The sequence below is a fragment of the Echinops telfairi genome, unplaced genomic scaffold, assembly GCF_000313985.2.
Source record: "Echinops telfairi isolate 266 unplaced genomic scaffold, ASM31398v2 ScPeMD7_7467;HRSCAF=8505_0, whole genome shotgun sequence".
Lineage (NCBI taxonomy): Eukaryota > Metazoa > Chordata > Mammalia > Afrosoricida > Tenrecidae > Echinops > Echinops telfairi.
In genome coordinates this window covers 6,330,155-6,348,728 of record NW_022111367.1, presented here as the reverse complement: position 1 = coordinate 6,348,728, position 18,574 = coordinate 6,330,155, and the positions used below count along the sequence as shown (strand labels likewise).

Genomic DNA, 18,574 nt, shown 5'->3' with positions numbered 1-18,574 from the left:
TGCAGTTTCTTTTGTTTGAGCCACTTTGGGTTGAGTTATCTGTCTCTCGCCACAGAAGGAATCACAACTGAAGCAAATAATCCGGCATATATTATCAAAACGATAAGATGTTAAAGCCATGACCTTCCTGAAGCAAAATAATGATCAAAGTTCCCTACACTCAACTAGTCCCAGAAATACCTTTAAAATAATTTTCCTAGCCTTTCTAGTCCCTCAGCAATTTGTGGGTAAATTTCTTTTGGCAACTGGGGACAGTCCTCGCACTTGATGGGGCATTAAAATATGGGCAAAATACAACACAATGCAGCTCACTGAAATCTGAGGATTTATGTAGTAAAAATGTTACCCATTCATCAGTGGTAACCAATGTGCTCCAGAAATGCAACACATTAATAATAAGAGAAACAGGTGGCATGCAGCAGGTACATGGACATTTTCTATATTTTGGTACTTTTTTTCCTGTAAACCTAAAACATCTGTGTTAGTCTGGGTTGACGATAGAAACAAATTCATGGACACTGATATGTGTATAAGAGAGAGTTTTATATAAAGGGTAATTGTATATTGAGAAAGCATCCCAGGAAGTAGAGATAACCCTTGGTTAGCAATAAACGGGGTCCTTGAGCCTCCTGCCAGATCTCCGCCTCACCTCACCTCAGCCCACGCTGTGCGCGGACCTGGCCGGAAAGATCCTGGCCATCCAGGAGCATGGCGAGATAAACTAGAACATTATTCGGCATCAGGCTGAAAGACTCTAAAATTGGACATCAACATTTGATGAGTGGATAGCCAAACACAGCTGCTGGAGGTGTGATGTCACAAAACCCCAGAAGTATCCAGGAGAGCTGGGATAATGAGTGGATGATTGAGACCCTGGGCATAGCAGAGTACCAGCTGGAAGGAGGTAACATTGGTAGCAGATGATGATGTTTATGCAAAATGTTCAGAAAGGAGTAAACATTGTGATATCCTTATATCCCCAAGGCAAAATAGGACATTTTAAGAAGGAGAGGTAATTACTAAAGTCAGGTGCTATGTAGAGTTTAAGGATAAGAAGGACTAAGAAAAAAGACCATTGATTTGGATAATTTTGCTTGTCAACTGATGCTGAGTTGGCCCAGGACACAGGGCAACCCCATGTACAACACCACGAAATGCTGTCTGGTTCTGCACCGTCCCTGCACTGATTACAGATTGAACTTGACCTTGTTTAATCCACAGGATTTTCACTGATCGATTTTCAGAAGTAGGTTTCCAGACCTTTCTTCCCAGCCCTTATTAATAAAAGATCATAACCATCAAAGCTAGTATTATAATTAGCCTCTAATTTCATTTTCCTACTATTCTATCCTAACTATTCAATTTAAGGTCTGTTGCAAAATTGATTTATACACACAGGGTGTTATTTACTTGGGAAGGATTTAAAACTATAGGAAGCCCTTTTCTAACTAAGCTTTCTCCTCAAGGCTGAGAAGACTGCACTATTAGGGGTCCAATGAGCAGGGAATTTATGACACAAGGCACATTCTGCCCAGGTATGCTTACTAAGTGACCTTGTTCAGAAGGAGATCCATTATTGGCTCAGCAACAAGGAGGTGAACAGGGAGGAAAGAAAACAGCAAATTACAAATGAAGCGCATTAAAAAAAAAGAAAGAAAGCATCCCAAGCCAGTCCAGTCCAAGCCCATAATTCCAACATTAGCCCATATGTCTGATACCAATATATAAAGTCCTCTTCAGACTCACAAACACATGCAATGACGCCGAGCGCAAGACGATCACAGGCCAGTAGGTAGAAAGTCTTTGGATCCAGTGGTGTTGTAAGCATCTCATGGCTTCTCCAGCTCCAGAGGTGTGGTTGCCTCAGGGTAGGTCCATGTAGCTTCTCCAGCTCAGGGCACTAGCATAGTTCCATGTGTCTTGTCAGCTGTAATGTTTCCCAGGGAGTGAGCAGAGAGAGAGAGAGCGATTTCCCACCTCCAAAGAGGAAAATTCAGGAATTCCCAGAATCCTTAGGGGAAGGCCAGGCCCACACAGAGATCTCATTGGCTATATCCTGATTGCCAGCCTAGACTCCACCCCCTACACTCTTAATCCTCAAATTGACACCAGATTATGTAACTACCACAATCTCTAAAGATTGATAGTTTTATTTGAAAGAGTGGTATCACAGCAGTGAAGATGGACCTTATCAGAACCATGCCAACTAACAAGTGTGGCTATAGATGAGGGGCAATTATAGCCTTCTTACACTGTTGGTGAGATTCTAAAATAGTAATCTGTGGAAAACTATTTGGTAATTGCTCATAATAAAATATAGCATTATCATGTGACCCAGCAATTCCATCCCTCCATATATATCTAAGGGCTGTGAAAGTGAGGTTTGAGACATACACATAAAGCAATGTTCATTGTAGCATTATGCATGCTATCCAAAAGGCGAAAGCAGCCCAAGTGTCTGCCCGAAGATGTAAGAATAAACAAAATGGGATATATCCTGACACGAGCCACAACATGAATGAACCTCGGAAACAATCTGGTGAGTGAAATTTAGCAGACAAAAAAGACAGATACTGTATCATTTCTCTTCTATGAAGTACCTAGACTAGACAAACATATAGAGACTAAAGTATACTATTGGGGCCCAGGGCCCAGAGGGTTAGAAGAGGGGTTATTGCTGAAGGGGTACTGAGGTTTTGTTTGGAATGATGTAAAAATTTTGGAAATAGTTAGTGGTGATGACAGGACAACCTAGTGACAGTAATTAATGGCACTGAAATGTTCAGTGGTGTGGTTAAAATGGCTAACTTTTGTTATCTAAGTTTTACCACAATAAAATTACCTTTTAAAAAGAGCAATGGAAATGTTATTAATCGTCAGGGATGTGAGGTGGAAAGGCTGCTGAAATAGAAAACTCTGAGGAGGGATGCAATTTTTCTGTTAATGGACAAAGCAGCGTGTTTTTAAGTAAACAAGTAGTCTGGGGTTTCTACAAATGCAGTGTTCCTTTCCCACATTTCACTCCTCTGTGGAATCCTGGAGAAGTCGGCCATGGTGAGAACAGAAGGCAGCTGCAGGCGGTACATTTATACAGGAGCTCTCCTCCAAGAATCTGGCAGAGCCCAGATATAAGCTCTGCTTATATTTGGGGGCACTTTTCTTAATAAGGGGCCCAAGAGAATTCCAGAAATGAATATAGTAACTTTCAGCACGCCTTGGTGAAGTTCATAAGTAGGCAAAATGAAGTTTAACCAAAGGAACCAAAGAGATAGGATCTTGCCTGAAAATTATGATTGAATGGATTTGGGCTCTCGTTTAACCCCAGCTCCAGTCTAAGAACATTTAGTTCTTACAATATGGCCCTACTCGATATGCACCCTCATGAAGGAAACCTGGAAGATATGGGTGCTACAGAAAAGTTTAAAGAAACTAGATGGTTCTTGGCTATTAGAAAAAAAATACCGACTGTGGTCCTAAAAGGCTTATTTTCAAAGGAGTGATTATCTAAGTGAGATGTCAACTAAGCCCACATGGAAGCAGCACACCAGACTGCATGATCCAAGGACTATAAATAATATAATCCAAATGCGAAGGAGGGACTGGCATTGGAGCTTAAATTGTGAAATTCTCATTTACAGAAGGCTCTGGATGACTGTGGAAGCCCAGAATACGTCTGCAGGATTTACACATAGCACAAGCCTCCGATGACTTCCCTCCAGCCATATTTGAAGGATGGGAATAGCCTGGTTATCAGACAGAGAGTATTATAGAGACAGTTCTAATAGATTAGAATTAAAAATCTGACTTGAATGGTTAAAACCCTATCATTTTATCTCCTTTTTTGACACATTTTGAGTTTGCTCTCATATTTCATATCTTCTATTTTCTTTCAAACTGGAATTTATCTCTGTCACATTCTAGTATTGTTGGTAGCCTTTTTGACTCCCTGTTCTGCATTGTTCTATGCTTCTTGACATAAGAAACTCAGCGTGGATGAATCTAGATGAAGTCCCTATGGGGTAGGGCAGGGGCAGTGGTTGGGTATTGGGGAACTGGTAACAGCAGTCCAAAAAGGGAGAAACTCTTTGAAGCTGATTGTGGCAGCAACTGCACAACACTTCTTGATGTGACTGAATCATTGAACTGTATGATGTCTGGATCATATCTAATAAAATGATTTTAAAAATAAAATTAAAGTTAAATGTAAAATTTAAAAAAATCATAATTGAATAAAAGCAGATGCCGAATAGATTTCACAAGATATGAAAATGGATTGTGAAGGGGAACATACCCACTATCATGACCTCAGTTCTGCGTTACAAATCGGATTAGACCAGAACATGCACACTGCTGCAGATAGGGGCCCGCAGCATAGGGAACCCAGGATAGATAAATGCCTCAGGGCCTACAAGGAGAGTAGAGATACCAGGATTAGGGGACGGTGGGGGAGTATGGAGGAATTGATCTCAAGGATCAACATATAACCCCTTCTCAGGGGGATCAAAAACAGAAAAGTGGGGGAAGAGCGATAGAGGATGATGTTAAGATATGAAAATAATAAGCTATAACTTATCAAGTTTTCGTGAGGGAGGGTGGGCGGGGGGGAAGAAATGGGGAGCTGAAATCAGGGGCTCAAGTTGGAAGAGAATGCTTTGAAAATGATGATGGCAGCATATGTACACATGTGCTTGACACGGATGAATGTATGGATTGTAATAGATGTAAGAGTCCCCAATAAAAGTATTTAATAATAATTTTTTTTAAAAAGGGAACATAGTACAACTCGGAAAAGGTGTGAGCTCAAAGAACAAACAGCATAGAAGATCAAATTCCATTTTAAAACATATCATGGTATTGTTTGACTGTGCCAGGTCATTAAAATGCACATGCAGTATTAACTTGGAACTAAACATTTTCTTTTCTTTTCTGTGCATTCCTGTCAAAAAATCTCTGAATTGCTAAAGCAATTATTTATATGAGAAACTATGTTTTCAGGACATTATCTATGCCTTGCATGCCCAGACCTTCCTAAACTAAGTGAAGAAAAATAGAACAGTGTGGGTCAAGGGAAGGAAAAGAAAAGTAAAACTTGTTGAATCCTGTGACTTGTCCAGATACTACATGTGATTCCTTAGAACTTGACCCTTCAACACACAATGCAGTGCCTCCTGGATATATCAGTTTATTTAGTTCTGTCTTGAGAATCAGTAAGTTTATTTCTAAGAGGAATTCTATTGACAGAAATATTGACAAAAACCTTTCAAATTTGGATTTTTAAGTAGATAAAATTTTTCCTAATTCTTATAGTTTCCACAGATCATTCTGTTTTTAAGAATAAAAGAGTGGCCATGGCTTCATGGCTGCATTCACATAGACTCCACAGAGTAACTGTGCTGTGTTTCTCCCTCCGCTTCAGATTATAAAATGAACCCCCTGAAAAATATGCTTTCACTTGAAAGGAAAAATACAAAATCTGTTTTATTTCCTGAATGATTGCAATTAGTTGTATATATAATCAATACCTTTAGTGGGGCAAAATGTTACACCCCCTTCCTCCGCATTTAAAAATACTCATTCTTTTTATATGATAGGGGGGAAATGCTTAACTTGTATTGATAAATTTAAAGTAATGCCTGTTTCTCAATCCCTTATATTTATTCTCATTCCTTTAATACACTATATTGCTCTCTAGGGAATTTTCTACCTTTGCTCTTCAATGTCTTTTCTGTCAGGCACATAGTTGAACAGACTTTAGTATTCATTATTTATTTAAATATATATATTTATTAATAAATAACATGCAAGGGTTTTTTTTGGGGGGTGGCATAAAATACTTGATGACATTTCTCTTATGGAATGTTTCCCAAAAGACAATTACCATGTCTTAGAATGTAACAAAGCTCAACATGGCTTCCATTCTGGTCTGTAAGAGAGAGAACGACTAATGTGTTTTGTTTTGGTTATATCTTGCTTGACAGGCCAGACTCCACCCCTTCACTCATAATCCTCTCAACTTAACACCAGATTATGTAACTACCACACTGTGTCAATCATGATGAATCCTATTAACAAGCACAATGAAGCCGAATAACAAGCACTCATAACTGAATCTTATCAGTATCTACTCCCACCTGATCATACCCAGACCTATCAGGAAAAGGTCACTTGGTGGCAGTTTCAGAGATGACTGCTGGAAGAATCATATAAATGGCTGCCCAGCACCAAATAGGGTCCCTGAGACAGGGCTGACTTGCTGGCTGTGGGTTTGGAAAGTTTGGGGTTGGTTATTCAACAGAGCGTACATGTTTGTGCTATGTGCTATGCGGGGAGGCAGACAAGCAAAACAAAACAAAACAAAACAACTCACTACCATAGAGTTGGTTCTAGTTCATAGCGACCCTACAGGACAAAATAGAACTGGCCTTGTGGCTTTCTAAGACTACATCTTTATGAGTGGAGAAGGCTGCATCTTTCTCCCATGCAGTGACTGGTGGTTTCTTCCCCCCCACCCCCAGAACTTCTGTTTATTATAAAGGAACAGCCCCTTCCTGGAGGTGGGTTTATCGGTAGGATTTCTGGTAGCGAGCACAGGCACTGGGGCCACCGAATTTCTTAGACTCGCAGCGCCGGGGGTCAGGACTGGTGGTTTCAAAGTGCTTACCTTGTGCTTAGCAGCCCAATATGTAACCACTCCGCCAGGGTGATCCCGAAGGGAGCTGTGAAGGGCTTTTTCTTTGAGGTAGGTGGAAGGTAGCCTGGCGTTTTCTCTGGTTCGCTTTTCCTTTTTGGTAGAAAATTCTCTTCTTAAATGTCACGTTTAAAGTGAAAATGAAGAGGCAAGCAGGGGTGAGACCAGAAGAAAAACGCCCTTAATCCCTTATGTGCAACATCACCGCTTGGGCTTCCATGCCCTGGCTTGAAGATAAAACTCAGAATAAACTGAAGGCTAGATCCCTACCTTAAGAGGAAGAGAAGTTCCTCTTGCTTGGTCCTCAATTTATCACACAAAGCAATCTTCTTATATTTAAATGTAAAAACAATATCATTATATACAAAGTGTGCAGATACATGTGTTTTTCTAAAAGAGAAAGGGATTCATCTGGTTAGAAGTCAGATCTCCTCATGAGAAGGGATTTGGGAGGGAGTACTTACAAATTTGGCCATTCGGTTGTTCATCCCTTCTCTACTACCGGTAGGTTTCTCTGTGCTTACTTTTCTAAAGGGAGTAGAAACGGGTCAGTTAGCAAGTCCAAGCAGGTGGCCAACAGCAGTTACCTGATCCCAATGGCTTTCATGGATACAGTTTGTAAAACACATATGAACTTGGATATCCACACAGATGGTTAGAAACGCAAACTGGTAGGCAACATAAGCATGTTACCAACAAAGGGATATCTTCTGATAGAAATAACAGGCCTTTATTCAAAAAATTACATATTTTTTGAAAGCAACAAAATAGATATATAGCTTTGGTTTGTACTTCCTATTTGAAAACTGAAACAATTTTAAAAGATCATTAGTTGCTGTGCTTCAAGCTTTCTCAGGATCTTAAATTGTAGCAACTGATGGATGATTCCAAAATAATAGTAGCAATGTATTTAAAGAAGTATTAAAATTGGAATTTAAAGTATTAACATGGAAATATATTTGAGCTAAGGGAAAGTTTTAATTTAAAGTATAGTGTAAATAATAACAAATAAGCTAAGAGATGTCAATGTATATTTTTTATTCATTATACATGAGGATATTTCAAAAAAGTTTCCCTTAAATCCAAGATTCACTTAGTGTCCTACTCATTGTAGCCTAGAGTATAATCAAATTTTCTTAAATTAATGTTAAGTTTAATACATAATTCTCATTAATAGTGGTGTGTTAGTCTGGGTTGACAAGAGAAACAAATCCAGAGAGACACTCATATGTGTACAAGAAAGAGCTTTATATAAAGAGTAATTGTACATTAAGAAAACATCCCAGCCCAGTCCAGATCAAGTCCATAAATCCAATATTAACCCATATGTCCGATACCAATCTATAAAGTCCTCTTCAGACACATGTAATGACACTGAATTCAGGAAGATCACAGGCCAGTGGGTGGGAAGTCTTGAGGATCCAGTGATGTTGTAAGCATCTCAGTGCTAGCAGGGATCTCCAAGTGGTTTCTCCAGCTCAAGGCACTAACGATGCTCCATGTGCTTTGTCAGCTGCAATGTCGCCCAGGTAGTGAGTCTGCATCCTGCCTCCAGGGAGCTATTTATCTCCTTAGTGTCTCTAAATGAGGTCATCAAGCTGTGACCTGATTGACAGGTTAAACTCCACTGCTTCACTCTTAATCCTCTCAAATTGACAACAGATTATATAACTACCACAAGGGGCTTATTTGAAAAATAATCTTAAGTAACTATTATTCTAATGCTACAGTAAAATATTAAATATGAAGGGGCGTTAAAGATTTGTGGAAAATGGAATGAATGAAACTTTTCTACAAAGGTTTTGAAATATTCTCATCTACATAATCAATTTTTATTACAATTACAATCTCAGTGTATTTATTACTATTTATATTATATTTCAAATTAAAGCCTTTCCTTCAAAGAAAATTTAAACTCACTGCTATTGAATCAAGTTCTGACTCATAGTGACTCAATAGGACAGAGTAGAATTGCCTTGTGGGTTTCTGTGGCTACAAACCTTCACAGGAGTAGAAAGCCTCAGCTTTCGCCCATGGAGCAGCTGGTGGTTTCAAACTGTGAACTTGTGGTTAGCAGCCCAACACATAACCCACTACACGGCTCCATGTTAGGACTTTTAATTTACAAAATCAAACACTCTGAGGGGAAGTAGTAGAGTATAGGAACTAGCATTTGCTTGGACAATTCAAGAGAATAAACTATAAGACTATTTTATGACCATGAAAATTTACTTCAGATATCAAGTCAACATACAAAAAAATTTTAACTTTCAATATTCCACAACAACCAATTTTTAAGTCAAGAAGAAATTATCTAGTGCATAATAACAACATCTGTCTTTAAAAGGGGCAGGCGGAGGTCACGGTGGTGATAGTGGTAGGCTCCTGCAAAACCAACTTGGTCAGCTTTACATGTTATTTGTGCAAAATTGGCGAAATCACCCATAGGCATATGTAGTGTACTGGCCTTGGAGGGAAAGGCACCAACCAGTATGTTCAAGCTACTAGGCTTGGAGCAAAGACATCCATGGTGTACAAGGTTGGCCAAGACTCTCTGGGTAATTATATAGAAACTTCAAACAGTAAGACATTTCTACAGAAATTACTTGTCAGATAAAAGATGCTAGTACAGGTATTGTTTCTATAATTGTCAGCAATGAAGGACAGAATGTCATCATCATAATGACTGGAGCAAATTTACTTCTGCATACTAGAGACCTGAAAGAAGCAGCCAATGTCATTAGCAGAGCCAAAGTAAAGATCTTTCAGCTAGAAGTAACTCCAGCAATTTATTTGGAAGCCTTAGCAATGAAAACATTTAACACAGATCCTGCCATTGCTGACTTCGATCCTTTCAAGTCAATACCCTTTCAGATGTGCTCTGCTGCAATGAAAATGACGCTGAGATTCTAACTGGCCTTAACCATTGACATCCCTGCAGATGCTGTGAAAGCTGTGCTAGTAATGATGGAATGAGGTTGCCTGGTTGTCACCATCACTCTGGGAGCTGAAGGATGTGGGATGTGGGACGTCACAAACAGAACCTGTCCTAAGGCACATTGTCACAGAGAAGGTCAAGGCTGTGGATAGAACTGTAGGCTTGAAGATATAAATATCATCTTTAGCCATTGAAACTCATTTTTTAGAAACTAAGAGACCACACTTGAGTTTTTGAATAATGAGATGAAGGTCTAGAAAATCATTGTGTAGAAGACAAGAACAATCAGGCAGGAGAGCTGGATCTTAAGCCCTCCAATTCAGAAGGAGATCTGATAAAAGTGATTAACAGAACTTCTCTTAGCCTGTTTCCACATCCATAAGATTAACTATAAAATAATACCCGCACTGCTTGTATTCATTCATTCAATTTATAAATATTTATTAAACATCTATTATGTGCCCCAGTCATATCTAGATGCTGGACAACACAAAAGCTCTTCAATTGTGGGCATTGAGTTCTAGACAATAAACAAAGGGTTTTAAATTTTTAAATAAACAAAAAGCATTGTTACAAACTTGCCATGTAGAATGAATAGCAGTGAGGACTGGCTCCAAAAAAGGCCAAACCACTAGTCTTTGAGTCAACGCGGACAATTGACAGCCCCGGGTGTGCCAGAGTAGAACTGCACCCCAAAGAGTTTCCAATGCTGCCACCTTTCAGAAACAGAATGCCAGGCCTTTCCTGTGAGTATCCTCTGGGGGGGTTTGAAGTGCCAGTCATTCACTTCTGCAATTGTGTGAGCCATTTCCTTAATATAAATATATATTTATAGACATAAAACTCAAAAACCAAGGTAGAATTACCTCCTGTGAGTTTCTGAAACTGTAACTCTTTGCCAGAGTAGAAAGCCCTGTCCTTCTCTCACAGAGTTACTGGTGGTTTTGAACTGGTAACCTTGCAGTTAGTAGCCCAACTCATAATCACTACACCACCATATATAAGACACATTAAGATGAATTAGGCCCCTTATTCTTTTTAACATTCACCTGTGAAACAGTATATTCTAAGCGCCCATAATAATGTTCATTCCATCCATAGGTATAAAAAAATTAGATGGACTTATGCTTGGAATATTTATTTATTCATTTCATCAAGCTCATTATACTTATGATGAAATACACTTTTATTTTGGTGAATTTTGTGGTGGGCCAGCCTCCCCCAAACTGAATAGGTCTAAGGAGTGGTCGTATAATTGAGGGGTAAATTAAAGGGACATCAGACAAGATAAAGCATTCAAGGGCTCACCTCTCAGGTGACTTCTTCAGGTCCGAGCAGAGGGAGAGGGTGAATAATGTAATCTCACGAGTTTATGTAATCTGGGGCAAGCAGGCCAGGGTAAGCACATATGTAACAGGAAGGGGTTATACAACAGTACTGGGGTAACTGGAGGGGGACAAAATAGGAAGGGGAGGCACTAGAGGCATACATGTGACAGGATGGCACAAATGTAGCAAGATGAGTGGGCTCTAGAATCAAGAAGGCAGCCTAATCTTGGTCATCTGAGTTGGCTTGATCCTAGACATCTTTGGGCTCTCCTTCAGGGGAACAATCCATTATCCTTATCAGAAGGGAGTGGGTTCTACCTACATAGGGTGGAACAGACAATAGGACCTGATTGCCTTAGATTGCCAACAACCTTTAGGTAAATAACCTTCAAGCAGTTGACCTGCAAGTGTATAGTCGGTGACCATGTGTTTGCAAACAGCATCTTAAAATTTGCATTATTGTGGGGGGGACATCATGGAGAATAACTTTTACTTAAGGAGAATGTGAGTGGGACACAGCTTCAACCCAAGAGCATGAAGATTTCCTCCTTGGAAGCATTGGCCTCCCAGACTCCTTAACCTGTGAATGTTGAGAGTTTGTCTGCAAACACTCTCTTCCTGGTTTTCAGTTTCCCACCGCATTTGTTATTTCAGTAAACAAAGATATAATGTAAAGAGAAAAAGTGCCAAACAATCAGAAGGTGACTTGCTCATTCGTTTCAGTTTTGTGTTATGCTCCAAATTCCCACGAGATAGTATGGATGAATTATGCATCTTTTGAAAGTGTTCAAAGAACTAAAAATATTGTCAGAATAATTGCTATAAGTTCAGCAGAAGCAGAAAGGGGCTTTTCAAAGATGAACCTAATGTTCAGGGAAGAAAAGTCACTTGTTTCTAATATATCAAACACAAGGATTATTGTCTAATTGGCCTACTTCCTAAGGAATGGGATCCTACTACTGAAAAGACGGTTAAGGATAAATCGGTTGATGATTGCAAGCGAGGACACCAATCAAGAAGCAGTATGGAAATATCTTAAATAATTGTTTTATTGGTTTTTATCAGGTCTTATTTCATAAATATTTTAAAACTCTTTGTTATAACGTAACCTAGTTTTGTGTACCTCTTTTAGTGTACTTAATTATTAACTGTATGAGCCCACCCAGTTTGTGAAGGGCCTTCCCACCTTTGCAGCATAGAGTGCCATAAACATGTGGTTCTTTGCATTTGCTGTGGGTTCCATTAGTTGATTTTCTAACACTGAACCATCCTTGCATGCCTCGTATGAATCCCAATTGAAAATGATGTATTATGTTATTAATGTTTGGTTGAATTCTCATGGCTAGAATTTTGTTGAAAATTTGGCATCTATACTTATAAAGGATATTGGTCTATAATTTTCAATCCTGGTGTCTTTGCCTGGCTTGTGTATCAAGTGTATACTTGCTTCATAAGATGAATTTGGTAGTAAATTATGTTTTCCTATATTCTGAAATAGTTTATGTAGAATTGGTGTTGACTCTTTTCTAAATAAAACCATCTGGTCACAGACTCTTTGATGTTGGGAGTTTTTAAATAACCATTTAATAAACACAGAACCCTTTCTTCTTGTGTTAACGTATTTTGAGATTTTATACACTAGTTTATGTTAATTGAGGTAGGTAATGTGTTTCTAGAAATTTATACCTTACTTTAAGGTTTTCAAATCTGTTGGAATACAATTTTTTCATAATATTATGTAATTAAAAAAAATTTCTGTTGGCACTGTTGTGATGTTGCCTGTTTCATTTCTTATTTATAATATTTGCTTTGGCTTTTTCTTTGCTGATTTCCCAGTGTTTTATCAATTTTTAAAAATTCTTTAAGCGAACAACTTCTTGTCTCGTTGATTTTTTTCTATTTTTTAACATTCCAATTCATTTAGTTCATCTCTCGCTTTTATTATTTCTTTCCTTCTGCTGTCTGATGGTTTGTTTGTTGGTCTCTTTATAATTGTTAGAGATGATGTATGAAGGTGTTTATTTAATTTTTTCTTAATTTTTGACATACACACTCATTGCTATACATTGTCCTATGACTACCACTTTCCTGTGTCCCAGAGATTTAATGTGTTTTGTATTTGCTCTCATTTGTTTCAAGGAATTTAAAATATTGTCTCTTTATTTCTCCAATTACCCAGTGGTTTTTAAGTAAAGTGCTGTTCAGTCTCCGTGTAATTGATTTGTCTGTTGGATGATGGCTCTATGGTTGATTTCTAATTTTATAGCACTATAGTCTGAAAACAATTGTTTGTAGTAGCTCAGGGATTTAAAATTTATCAGTGTTTGCTTTATAGCCTAAAATATGATCTATTCTGGAGCTGTCCCAGGTGCACTAGAAAAAAATGTATATTGTGCTTTTTGTTAGGTGAAGTCCTCTGTATAAGTCAGAGATAGAGCTGATTACTTGTGTTGTTTAGTCCTTCTGTATCATTACTTTCTTTCTAGTTGCTCTGCCTCACAGTCTGTCTCAGCCGTGCTCCTCTGCTTGGTCTCATGGTCTCCTTGCTTCTTGTCATGGCTTGGCTTCCACCACGGCAGGCAGGGAGTTCACGTTCGTGCCTCTCTTCATTGATATCCCCCGTTTCTGATTCTGAGATGGCTCTCTTTCACAGAGAGGAATGGAAAATAAAACTGACTAATCCCCTCTATTAGTGTTTCACCCATCAACATTTTATGATTCCATCAAATCATTTGGTGTGAGTTACAAAGATTTGATAGAAGACCCATATTAAGAAATTTCACTTCACCAAACATGCTCAGGCACATCTTAGCGATCAAAATGACATCTTTGCTCTTTAACACTTTAAAGAGGTTTAGTGAAACAGATGGCCCAATAAATCACTTGATTTCTTGAATGTTGCTTCCATGAGTATTGATTGTAGAGCCAAGTAAAATGAAATCCTTGACAATTTCAGTCTTTTCCTGTTTATCATTATATTGTCTATTTGTGTAGTTGTGAGGATTTTTGGTTTCTTTGCATTGCAGTTCTCAATCTTCATCAGCAAGTGCTTCCTGTCCTCTACTTCAGCAAGCAGATGGCATTCTCTGCAGTGAAGGTTCGTAATAAGTCTCCCTTCAATTCCGGTGCCATGCTTTCCTTCATATAGTCCAGCTTCTCGGATTATTTGCTCAGCGTGCATGTTGAATTAGTATGGTGAAAGGAAGCAACCCGGACACATACTTTTCCTGATTTTAAACCACCCCATATCCCCTTGTTTTGTTTTAATGACTGGTTCTTGTTGTGGAATTTCCATTCTTCTCAATACTTTCCATAGCTTGTTATGATCCACACAGTCAAATGCCTTTGCATAGTCAGTAAAACACAAATAAACATCTTTCTGGTATTCTTTGCTTTGAGCCAAGATCCATCTGACAGCGGCGGTGATACCCCTCACTCCATATCTTCATCTGTTAAACTTTGAATAAAACAAAACAAAATCAACTGCCACTGAGTCAATTCTGACTCATTGTTATCCTGTATAGTGTTTCTAAGACTGTACTTTTTATCTGGAAGCACACAGCCTCTTTTTTTCTCCATGTGGGTTTGAACAGCCAACCTTGTGGTGAAGTGAGCAACACCAACCCCACAGCATCACCAAGACTACTTGTCAAACCCTTAGATAAACATACATATATTATGATACATTCCTCCTACAATTGTCAAGTCCTTAAGACAGAAGGCATTTTATCTGTTACTAAAAAATAATGAAAAAAGCATTCATAATTTTCAATTCAAGACCCCCAAAGGTCTTGGTACAAGACTCTTATTAGAAATCCGCTTAGCAGCCCTCAGTCATGATTTAAGATAATCAATCCAAAGAGCCTGCGTTCATGTTTCCTAATGATTCCACTACTATTAACAGAGACGCAGTGCGCCTGAGCTCCTCCCGCCTTGCCATTCCTGATAAACTCTAACCAACTTTTATCTCTATGAATTTGCCTGGTTTCTATGTTTCACAAAAGGATCATGTGATACAATATTTATCCTTTGGTGGCTGACTTATTTCACGGAGAAAGATGGTTTCAAGGTTCATCTATGATGTAGCATGTAAGACTACATCTTTTTACAACTATTATTTCTTTGTGTGGATAGACCAACTTTTTTTTTTAATCTATCTGTTGATACATTTTTAGGTTGTTTTCACCTTTTGGTTAATATAAATAGCACGATAACAAACATTGGTTTACAAGTGGTGCGTCACTTTAAAAAATTATGCTTTAGGCCAATGGATAGGGATTTTATTATATTCTCATTCTTAGAACGTGAGTCCTTAGACTCAAAACCAAACTTACTGCCATCCAGTTGATTCTGACTCACAATGGTCTACCATTTGGGCTAATAATTGCAAGACGAGTAGTTTGAAGCTACCAGCTACTCTGCAGGAGAAAGACTTGGAGGCTTCTACTCCTGTAAAGATTTGGTATTGGAAACCCACAGGGGCAGTTCTACTCTGTCCTATAGGGTAATGGTGCTAAGTGAGTCCTACCCCCTCTCTTATTTTATTTTCCCTGAACCTTGTCTTCTATCCTTCTATGATATTCATTTTTATTTGTTTTATGATGGCCATAAATACGCTTGAATCTGATCACAGGAATTGTATTGGAGCTGAAAGCCCCAAATCCATCCGCAGAGTCCCAAAGTGGATTAAGCTTCCGTAGACCAGGGATGTGAACAGTGTTGCCCTCAGTGTGCATTGGAAAGTAGATTTCTTCCACCTCACTGACCAGGGCTGGGAGGGGCAGTCTCCCCCAGCCATGCCCTGACTGCTTCGGTAAAGCCCTTGGACCAATACTGTATGCTCCCCTGCCTTACATAATGCATATGCCCCAATCAGGGCCCCCATTCTGTTCTAGGAGTCCCACTGGTAACGATATTTACCATGTTTATGTGACAGTGTTCTTTGACCCCTCATCTCCTTTTCAAAGTTACGTATCCAGCAAATCCTTATGACCTTGTGCAATTGGTCTCCTCCATGTAGATGCTATGCCTCTGTCATTGCCTTGTCCTTGTTCCATTTATCACTTAAAACATGTCCTCTTTACAAATAAAAGAAAGTATAGGACACTTGGTGCATTGAAAGGCAGACACGATGTCCCTGTGTTACCCTGACAAGTCATCATACCAAAAATAAAAAGTTTGTGGAAAAATTTCATTGTTTTAAGTCTAATTCCATAACCTTTTTAAAGCCCTCTCATATGTATACAGCGTTTTAATTCAGTAAATACACTGCAAGAGGATAAAGTAAAAGGAATGGAGTGAAGAAAGTTAAGATGTTCTAGAAAGCGTAAACAGGGAATGCAGATTGGGGACCCAAAGCCCATCTGTAGGGATCTGGACATCCCCTTACAGAAGGGTCCCGGGGAGGAGACTAGCTAGTCAGGGTGCAGGGTAGCAACGATGAAACTTACATCTTTCCTCTAGTTCTTAAATGCCTCCTCCCTCCCCACTATCATGATCCCAAGTCTACCTTATAAATCCAGCTAGACCAGAGAATGTACACTGGTACAGATAGGAACTGGAAACACAGAGAATCCAGGACAGATGATCCCTTCAGGACCAGTGGTGAGAGTGGCGATACTGGGAGGGAGGAGGGAAGGTAGGGTAGAAAGGGGGAACTGATTACAGGGATCTACATATAACCTCCTCCTTGGGGGATGGACAACAGAAAAGTAGGTGATGGGAGGGAAACATCGGATAGTGTAAGACATGCGAAAATAATAATAATTTATAAAGTATCAAGGGTTCATGAGGGAGGAGGGAGTGGGGAGGGAGGGGGAAAATGAGCTGCTGATGCCAGGGGCTTAAGTAGAAAGCAAATGTTTTGAGAACGATGAGGGCAACAAATGTACAAATGTACTTGACATACAATAGATGTATTGTGTAGATTGTAATAAGAGTTGTATGAGCCCCCAATAAAATGATTTTTTTAAGTGTAAACAAAAGAGCCCAACTCACAAATTTGACTTACAATGTAAGTTTTACATTTTGTTTAATACTGAAAGACATTCTTGGAAAATGTGCTTAATTATAAACTATTAATCTAAGAATAAAGGTAGAATACTCGATACCATGCTCATAGTCAAGGTGTTATGATCTTTTAGGTATTAAACATAACTAATATTTTAAAATTATGTATCCTTGTAAAATTTTAATATGTAGTTGTTGCTTTATGTGTATTTTTAATTTACCTATATGGTATTTGGCTACAAATTTCTTCCTGTATCATACTTTTTCCCCTTTCAATAAAAAGCACCTATGTACATCTAGTTTACTGTTTCCTGTGTAGCCACACAGTCCATACGCAGTATACATTGTGGCATTATTTAAGATAGTGTGAAATAACTATTGCAGGTAGGGAATGGTTAAGTAAGCATTTTGTGTGAAATAACATCCCCTTATTACTAATGATAGCTCTGAATACCATAGGAAACAGGTTCACCACATTAAGTGGAAAAAGTGGCAAATCTGTCTTTACATTGAAAACAACCACATAGTCCTAACAGCCAAGGGCTGGAACGGATTAGAGTAAAATGAAAACAGCTATGCATGTCAAGAGCAAGGGAACTGTGGGTAATTTTCTCTTGTAACTTCTAGTAATGATTATGGTACCTATATGACAGCTTTCCCACAGTATAATCTTGAAGTAGATCAGCAGAACAAGGCAATACCACTCCACTACCTGCCTCAGAACTGTCAGCTGCTGCCCTCACAGTGAGTCAGCATTTGTCTCATTGTATTAGAAGTAGGATTCAAGGTAAATATTAGTTCAGAAGGCTGAGATAGGTCTAGCTCTCTGAATTTATCCATGTTTAAGACTAAGGTAATAAGAATATAACCTATTCTTCTTTGTGCAAATATAAGACATACATGAGTGAAGGCAATGAATGTACAAGTGAGCTTTACACAATTGATGTATGAATGGATTGTGATGAGTTGTATGAGTCCCTAATAAAATGATTTAAAAAATGAGCAGTAAGAGCCCCTAATAAAATGATTAAAAAAAAAAGACACACATGAGCTTGTAGATGCAAAACATTCTGGAAGAAGAGAAAAGAAACAGTTTACAGTATTATTCCTGACGAGAAGGGGTGGGGATCTGAAATAGAACAGAGACATATTTTACTTCACAGTAGGAAAAAGTATTTTTCTTTTCAACTCACATGCCAAGCACTCTTTTTAATTAAACATTGATTTAAAGTCTCAAACTAAAAATTTCATGACCCTAACATAAAAAAACCAACCAAACAACCAAACAAACCCCCCTTAAATTGTAACTCATTACTAAGTCTTCCCAAATAAATAAATTCCTACTTGAAGTTCCAAACGTGCATCCAGCTTAGGGTGCCTACCTATGGAGCCCTGTGATGTAATGGTTAAGCGTTGGGCTGCGATCTGCATGATCAGTAGTTCAAAGCCACCAGCAGCTTTGCAGAAGAAAAACTTTCTGTTCCCGTAAACAGTTAGTCTCAACCCCACAGGGGGTCACGGCGAGTTAGCATTGACTGGAAGGCAATGAGACTTAACCAGCAAACTGAGCAGTACACACAGGAGGCTGTCTATAGTCCTGTAAAGATTGAG

General features: G+C 38.7%; 1 pseudogene; it reads left to right on the top strand.

Annotated features, from left to right (window-relative positions):
* The first annotated feature begins 813 nt into the window (after positions 1 to 813).
* LOC101651573 lies at positions 814 to 9,800 on the top strand (annotated as a pseudogene).
* The last annotated feature ends 8,774 nt before the right edge of the window (positions 9,801 to 18,574 follow it).